We start from the raw sequence: 9371 nt of genomic DNA, 5'->3' as shown, positions 1-9371 counted from the left end.
CCATGACAAACATCACAACGGCGAATGACATTTTCTCCAGCTTAACTGAGGCCTTGGACAGACTGGGGGTTGACTGGAGTCACTCTGTCATTGTGGCAACAGATGACGCACTGTCCATGGCCAGGAATAAGGCAGGTGTTGTTGTGAAACTCAGAGAGAAAGTTCAGAGAGAGAATCCAGAGCAGGAATTCTGGAATTTTCATTGTATTTTACACCAAGAGCTGTTATGTAGCAGGAGCCTGAAAATGGACTATGTCATGGATGTAGTAATCAAAATGGTTAATTTTATTAGAGCCAAGGGACTCAACCATCAGCAATTTGACACTCTTTTGTCTGAATGTAATATTGGACACGGCCTACCCTACCACACTGAAGTCTGCTGGTTGAGCAGAGGGGCTGTGCTCAAACATTTTTTTCAATTACATGTGGAAATTGGACTATTCAAGAAAGAGTTGGATGACCCAGACTGGCTTCATGATCTTGCATTTTTGGTGGATATAACAGAGCACTTAACATGCAAGGCCGCAACAAACTTGATATGGAATACTACGACAGCATTCGTGCCTTTCAAGTTAAATTAGGCCTGTGGGAGATGCAACTATCCCGGAGCAAACCAGCTCATTTCCCCTCTTTGCAGTCTGTGCATGGGAATAATGACAACATGGACAGGTACAAGGACAAAATATCATGGCTGAAAAGTGAGTTTCAGAATCGTTTCCAAGTCTTCACTCAACTCGAGTAGGAATTCTCACTATTTTGCTCGCCGTTTGCTGTCAACGCAGCATCAGATGTGCCGGAGGAACTCCAAATGGAACTAATTGAAATTCAGTGTAATTTGGCTTTGAAATATAAATTTGAGACTGTGGGTCTGGACTCATTCTATCAATACCAGGGACCGATGACAGACTTTGCCTCAAATATCCTTTGCATTTTTGGGACAACGTATCTCTGTGAGCAGGCATTCTCCATAATGAACATCAACAAATCCAAACTGCCCTCGCAGCTGACACACAGACATCAAAATGACATTAAGAAAATCACAACTGCCCAGAAACTGGTCCCTGATGTTGACAGGCTGGTTAAGACCAAGAGATGTCAGGTGTCTGGAAGCCGCAAGTGAAAAATGTTCAATGCACTGCGACATGTAAGCAAAATGCATTATGAAATATCGACTGTCATAATATTGTGATTCATTCATTTTCTGATTACTCTATTATTGTAAATGTGATCACATCAATAAAATTTAGATGCTAACTGTGCTCATTGTCTGAGTTTGCTGGAAGCAGGCTAATAAAATTAGGTGCAGTTGTGTAGCCTACATTTACAATTTGTTTCATTAGGTCTACATTTGTGTCCACTAATGTTTGATTTCAACTGGTTTATTAATGGAAAGGGTGTGGCTTCCAAAACAATCTTAACCAAAGTAGCATCGTTTTTTCTCTCTGTCATCACAACTTTCTTGTAGCCTATGACTGTAAGTTAGTACCAATCACAAAACTAATGCTTGCTAGGCAATTTTCCTCATAAGAAACGAAATTCGTAAAATGAAACACTTTGTAGTTATAGCAGAGACTGAGACGTGTGAGAGCAGGTTGAAAAAATGAAGGCAATGAAAGCTGCGGGAGCATGTGTGCGCGCACAACTGATCCGGCCTGCATGAAGTCGCATTTTGCCCAATCCAGCCCGCGATCTAAAATGAGTTTGACACCCCTGATGTAAAGGTTATGGGGCAGCAGCCAGCACTGACAGGAGGCTTTTATAGTAATTGACAAATCCTGAAAATGACTGCAAATGTGACATGTCCTTTGGCCTTGGGGCATCCACCACTGCTTGAATTTTCTCAGCACTCTTGTATAATCCCTTGTGCATCAATGGTGTGACCACAGTAAGTGATGCTTGGTTTAAAGAATTCACTATTGTTGCATCATGCTCTGAGCCTATAATCTTCTAATCATTTTAACTCTGTTAAGATTTTGAAGATGTTCTTTGCATCCTAACACTGAGTGCCTGGGCAACCTTGCAGCACCTGGTCCATAGCTTTCTGCCAGAGTCCAGCTGTGGATGCTACTGCAATAATAAGCCTATTATAGTGATAAACCCCTTTATGAGTGTTTATGGTGAGGAACACTTTGGACTCATCTGTAGGGAGGCCTCAGCTAAGTCCACTTTGCTGAAGAGATCCCCTCCAGAAAGGTTTGCACAGATATCCTCCCTCCTGGGCAGTGGGTATTGATCCACTTCCACTACTAGGTTGATGGTGACATTAAAATCACCATGGATCTTGTCAGACCCATTCTTCTTGGCTGCTGAGATCACTGACATTGCCTATGGGCTCCACTCAACCTTGGAAAGAGTTCCTTCAGCCTCCGTGCAATCTGGCTCACTGGCTACTTTATTATGGATGGTATAAGCAACCGGACAGTCTTTGTAAAACTTCGTTGCGGCATTTTCATTTAACACTATTTTACCCTTAATATGTTCAAGCTTTCCAGTGCCACCCCTGAACATTGCTGTGGCATCATCTAGTACTTTTCTTAATACAATTTCAGTTGACTCCGTTGCAGGGGATGTGGCATGAAAATGGTGGACGGGTCTCCAATCAAGTTGTAGTGGTTACAGTCACTCATTTTTCCACTATGCCTGTCCTCCTGTTTTTACCACATACAAGCCCAGTATGACTTGTTGGTTGTCGTATTTCACTGTTACAACTGTTGTTCCTACTGGTACACTCTCTCTCCAGTATAGGTTCTTAGGTGGATATCTGCAGGTTTCACTTCAGTATCTTTGAAAGGCTGTTCAAACTCATTTGTGGAATGATTGAAACAACTGAGCAAGTATCTATTGTTAGTTTTCACATTGCATCTAGTCCTGTGCCACTCTCATCATTATCAGATTTTTTCATCAACAGCATGCAGATCAGTGCTCTGTTTGAAACCACAGCTTGACTTTTCCTCTTCCCGGTGCAGTCCATTTATTTTTGTCTGCCCAACATGCTCTTTGTATGTGAATTACTTTGTTGCATTTCTGCAAGTCTCGCCTTTAAACCTGTATTGATCTGTTGTTTGGCCAGACCAGTTTTTGCTTAGACATGGCAATTTTGTTTTGTTTTTACACTCATTCCTGACTGCAACTCAATTCCGTCTCTGTTTCCCATTTTCATTGATACAGTGAATTCAATTGCTCTTTTAAATGTAATTTGTGCTTCAGTTAGGAGCTGGTTTTGAATGCTTTGTTTGTAAGATTCTACAAACTAAGTGATTTCTCAGTGCATCATCAAATCTGTCACTGAACTGGCAATGCCCAGATAATCTCTACCATTCAGCCACATGCACTGAAAAAATTGACTCCATTTTCTTTGATTCCACTTGTGAAACCTAAGGTATTCCACAATCACAATGGTTTTGGTTCTAAATGTTCCTGCAGTACTTTCATGATATTAGCAAAGTTTGGTTGGAGCAGTCAAACTTCTAAATAAACTAAGCCTTTAAACCCAAAGCATTCAGCAAAACTAGCACTTGTTTCGCATCTTCATTTGCTTCAAAATACTGTTCAGTTTGTTCCATATACGGCAGCCAGTTATCTCTGAGCAGCTGAACTACCTGTCTTTCTGATGTAATCGGTCATTTCTGCTCTTTATTTTAAATTTATGTTTATTATCACTTGGTACTCACTGTTTATGAACCAGTGAATTTGTCCAGTTTCTTGCCTTTTTTAACTTTCTTCCAAAGAGAAACGTGCTGTACTGTTTTTTTAAATCTTCAAACTGCTCACTGCATTTCAACAGCCATCCTGGGTTTGTTTTAAAAATACCTTGTCACCAGTGTTATATGTTGTAACTCTAAGACATGAAAACTAATTGTGGTGTGGTGACTTATGCCATTCAGTACTATTACATACAGTGTTGGGAAATGTATGACAATGCATCTCGTAAAAGGAACAATAGTGCAGACTATTATCTAAATGGGGAGAAGGTTCAAACATCAGGGGTCCAGAGGGAGTTAGGAGTCCTCGTGCAAGAATTCCAGAAGGTTAATTTACACGCTGAGTCTGCGTTATAGAGGTAATTGTAATGTTGGCATTTACTTTAAGGGAAATAGATTATGTACAATGTACTGTGTATGTTAATCAAAATGGCTTCTTTGTTTTGTTAAGAGTAGGAATGCTTCTTTGTATGATGAGTGCTTTCTCTCGCAGTTGTTTAGCTTTAGACTTGCTGATATCGGGATTGTATTAATTTGTTCACCAATGGGGAATGTTATTTTGTCTTGTGGGTCTGTGAGCTTGGGGATTTCGCGGTCTTTTCAGGGGAGTCGGGAAGAAGACGCCGAGGAAGGTGGACGTGCGCTGCCCGGCTCGCTCGACCACCGGGGGTGGTCCCAGGTGCGAGGACGTGGAGGTCGGAGGAAACAGACGAGGGGTCGAATGGCTCGATGGTTGAGCTCCAACGATGTGCACTAAACTGACTGAACTTTGATAAGTTGGCGCCTTTTCCTTCATATATATTGTATTGCATAGTATTTTAGTTTTAGTAAAATCTTTAAAGTGTATTCTATAACGGTATCTGGTGTGAGTTTGATATTGTGTGTGTGCGCGAGGCATAAACTCGATTCTCACAGCACCTGCGTGTACGGGCGGTGGGGTTGGTGTGTGGCTGGATCTCCTTTCCCCCAGTTGGGGAAAGTTCCCCCAGTCCTTACCCTGTTGTGTAAGTGTTACATTTATGGGGTGCTCGACCCGGGATTGGATTTGTCAGGGGAACCATGGTAACTTTTAGCAGAGTTCCAACGCCTGGAACAACGGAGAGGGGAAAAGCTCTCCGAATACATATTTCGGATGAAGGGGATGCTTACGGGTTTGCGGCGGGGGTGGGGGGTAGTGAAGGCGCTGAACGTGGCTAGCGTGAGGATGAGTCAGATATTGAGTGGTTCTCTGGAGGAGGACAAGGTGGCGTGGACTATCCGGCAGGCTTATAGGAAGGGCCCCCCTCCATCATTCGGACAACTGATTAGAGAGGTGCGGGAGGAAGAGAGAGCGTTGGGGCGGAAAAGGGGCTCGGGTCACCGAGAGCGATCCTCAGCGATACAGGAAATGGTGGCTGTGTGGAGGACTGAGTGTCCGGGGGAAGCGGCAGCTGCTCAGCAAAATGACCCGGGTCTTGGCACTGTGTGGAGAGCGGGAGAGAAGGGGGATGTGGCTTTGGTTGAGAAGGCGAAACACCCGTCCGTGCCTTTGTTATTGAAGGAGTGGCCTCGGTTAAAATTAAAGAACCATGTCTTGTACCGGGACACGGCGCCTCCGGACCAACCCCGTCGTTGGCAACTAGTCCTGCCGGAGGAGCATCGGTAGACTGTACTCCAAGCCTTACATGATGATTCCGGACACTTGGGGGTGAAAAAGACCTATGGATTACTCAAAGACCAGTTCTATTGGCCCCGGATGATGGGGGGAAGTCGAAGAATACTGTAGGAAATGCAGTCGTTGCATCTGGAGGAAGACCCTGCCAGCATCGGAGGCTCCACTGTCGCACTTGCAGAGTGCGGGACCTCTGGACTTGGTATGTATGGATTTCCTGTCGATCAAGCCTGACACCAACAACACCGCGAATGTCTTAGTCATCACCGATCATTACACTCGCCCTGCTCAGGCATTTCCCACTAAGGATCAGAAGGCGACGACAGTGGTGAAGGTGTTATGGGAGAAGTATTTTGTTCATTATGGCCTTCCCAGTCGGATCCATAGTGATCAGGGGCGGGACTTTGAGAGCACCTGCGTGGACGGGAGGTGGGGTTGGTGAGTGGCTGGATTTCATTTTCCCCTAGACATATACCAGCCTGTTGGGTAAGTGTTACAATTATAAAAGCAAGGAGATAATGCTGAACCTTTATCTGACACTAGTCAGGCTGTCCTTTGGGTTTCGTCAACCGTTTAGGGCCCCATATCTCAGAGAGGATGTGTTGTCATTGTAGAGAGTCCAGAGGAGGTTCATGAGGATGATTCCAGGAATGAAGGGGTTAACAAATAAGGAGTATTAGGAAGCTTTGGGCCTGTACTCACTGGAATTTAGAAGAATGCGGAGGGAGGCGCTAGGTAGGGTGGATGTGGAGAGGATGTTTCCTATGGTGGGGTATCTAAAGCTTGAAGGCACAGCCTCAAAATTGAGTGGTGACCCTTTAGAACAGAGGTAAGGAGGAATTTTTTTTAGCCAGAGAGTAGTGAATCTGTGGAATGCTCTGCCACAAACTGTGCTGGAGGCCGAGTCCATGTATATACTTAAGGCGGAAGTTGATCGTTTCCTGATTGGTCAAGGCATCAAAGGATATAAGAAGGCAGGTGTATGGGATTGAGTGGGATCCGGGATCAGCAATGATGGAATGGTGGAACAGACTTGATGGGCTGAATGGCCTAATTCTGCTCCTTTGTCTTATGATCTATGGGAGAGAGAAAGGGAGGGGAGTGAGGAGGGGGAGGAGGGAGGGTGTGGGGAGAAAGGAGGGTAGGGGGAAAGGAGAGTAGGGGGAGGGTAGATGGGAAAGGGAGAACCAAGGAAAGGGGAAGGAAGGGGGAAGAGAGGGGTAAGGTGGTAATGGGGGAGGGGAAGGAAGGAGATGGAGGAGGAGGAGGATGGAAGGTAGGGGGGCTGCAGGCAGACACTCCATTCTTTACCCCTGCTCTGCCAGCACTAGTATGAACATGTCCTTTAATGGCTGCAAGCCGGATTCCGGTTAGTCCTGGAGTTGGGCAGCAGGTGTGCAGTATCAAGTCACTAATGATCATATCTTGCACAGTAACAAGTTAAAGGGAGTGTTGTACACACAAAAAGTGAGAGAATTTTACAAGGATTGTGCTTGAATGCTGCATATAACCTAAAAAGGCATACAGAGGAGGTGCTCCAGTTCCCTGCCACTTTAGGGTAGGGTTAGAGTTGTGGGCATGCTATGTGGTGCTGGAGGTTCGACAACACTTGCGGGCTGCCCCAGCACCTCCTCATTGTATGTTGGCTGTGAACACAAAAGTCGAATTTCACTGTATGTTTCAATGTTTTGATGTACATGTGACAAATAAAGCTGATCTTTAATCTTTAATTTCTAATAAAAAGAGCTCTCAGCTTTAACCAAGTAAATCAGAGTTGCTATGAACGATTAGTATGATTAATCTCAAAGTACCTGGCTTAGGAACAGATCCTTTCTTGGAAAGTACATTGTTTGAACTTGTTGATGGCCATCTCCATGAAAATAATGGGGGTGTTCATTAATTTCAGATTGCTGCTCTGGGAGGTTTACTCATCTCTGTACTGAACTGTGGCTGTGGCCTTTCAACTTTCACAGTGTGAACTTCAGTTCTGAATGCTATTTGCTTACTTTTGTTGTTCACATGTTTTTTTCTCACTTCACTCTGCATGTTTGGCGATCTTCTTTTGTTTTAATGAGTTCTATTTGGTTTCTTTGTTTTGTAGCTGCCGTAAGGAGATGAGTCTCAAGGTTGTATAATGCGTGTATACTTGACAATCAATGTACATTGAACTTTGTTATCACCTATCATCATCAGGTTGAGTATGACTGATTTTTAATTTTCCATATTATTGTATATATTTTAAAATTCCACCACAAAGAATTGTGTAAATACTATGGGCTCCTGCTGTTGTAAAAGAGATCAACATTTTTCACAAACAAAGGGAAATACTTGTGTTTTTTCCACCACAGCAGATCATGTCATGTCCAGTCTATTGCACAGTGCACTCTTGATTTGTTTTATTGGAGCTCTCTTGTGCTGATGCCATGGACAGTGTCACCAATCACGCTGTGGAGTCCAGCTCCTTTGTCTTAAGTTTCGACCAAGACCATAATGTGGTCTGGAGCGCATGAGTCTGCAGATGCTAGAATCTGGTGGACAAGTAAAATGCTGGAGGAACTCAATGGGTCAGGCAGCATCTTTGGAGAGAAATGGGTAAGTCGACGTTTGAAGTTGAGGCCTTCACGTGTACTGCCCAGTTCAGATGAAGGATCTCAATGCAAAGCATCAACTGTCCACTTCACTCCACAGATACAGCCTGATCCATCACATCCTCCAGCATGTTGCCTGTTTCTCTGGAGCTCGGTAAGTTCTAGCAACACCCAAGTAATAATTTATCATTTTTGGTTGTTTTATGTTTTTGTTTTCTCCCACAGTCCAAAGATGTATCGGCTTGTAGATTAATTGTTGTAGTAGGTTGTCCTGTGATTAGGCGAGGATTAAGTCAGGAGATAGCTGGGCAGTGTGGCTCAAAGGGCCTATTTCACGCTGTATCTTAATAAATGATAAATAATTTTCAAAAAATTTAAAGATACAGCGCAAAAGAGGCTCTTCTGGTCCAACAAGCCGCAATACCCAGAAACCCACCGATTTAACCTTAGCCTAACCGCAGGGCAATTTACAATGGCCAATTAACCTACTAACCAGCAAGTCTTTGGAATGTGGGAGGAAACCAGAGCACCCAGAGGAAAGCCAGTCGGTCATTGGGGAAGACATACAAACTCCTTACAGGTGGGGCTGGAATTGAACTCTGAACTCTGATGCCTCAAGCTGTAACAGCTTCACAATAACAATAAAAACACTTCCCATTACTTTGGTGTTCTGATTGGGTAGTAATTAACTGGATGGATTTTTAATGATGATCAAGTAGTTTAATAGTTACTATTACTCAGACTAACTTATTTTTTGAAATTCCAGATTATTAAGTTAACCAAATTTAAAAGTCATGACCACTGTGATGGAATTTGATCTCCTGTCCACAGGTCATCAGTGCAGGATCCTGGTCTCGGCCCAAAACGTCGACTGTTTATTCATTTCCATAGACGCTGCCAGACCTGCTGAGTTCCTCCAGCATTTTGTGTGCATTGCTTTGAATTTCCAACAGCTGCAGAATTTCTTGTGTGTATGATCCACTGTGAAGTCTCTAAGAAAGATGTCTAACCTGAAGAACTTTAAATTTTCTCTTCAACATGGGTTCAATGAAACTCTTCCTGACTGCTCCCCCCTCTATTGCCCTCCAACTCTTTGACCACGTACTCACCCAAGCCTGTACTCCCCTATCAGATTCCTTCCTCTCCAGCCCTTGATCTTTCCCACTCACATGGCTTCATCTATCACCTTCCAGCTAGGCCCCTACCCCTCTCCACCTATTTATTCTGGCATCCTCCCCCTTCTCCTTCCATCCTGAAGGAGGGTCTCAGCCTGAGAGATCCACTGTTGCACAGCATTTTGTGCATGTTGCTTTGGCTTTCTAACATTGGCAGACTTTCCTGAGCTTCCAACTAATCCTGTTATATTATGTGCTTATTATCTTCTGTTAATAAAAAGTGATCAAATTCAAAATTGGCATTGCATCATCCTTG

This window comes from Hypanus sabinus, chromosome 17, assembly GCF_030144855.1.
Source record: "Hypanus sabinus isolate sHypSab1 chromosome 17, sHypSab1.hap1, whole genome shotgun sequence".
NCBI lineage: Eukaryota > Metazoa > Chordata > Chondrichthyes > Myliobatiformes > Dasyatidae > Hypanus > Hypanus sabinus.
This window is presented reverse-complemented; position numbering follows the sequence as displayed.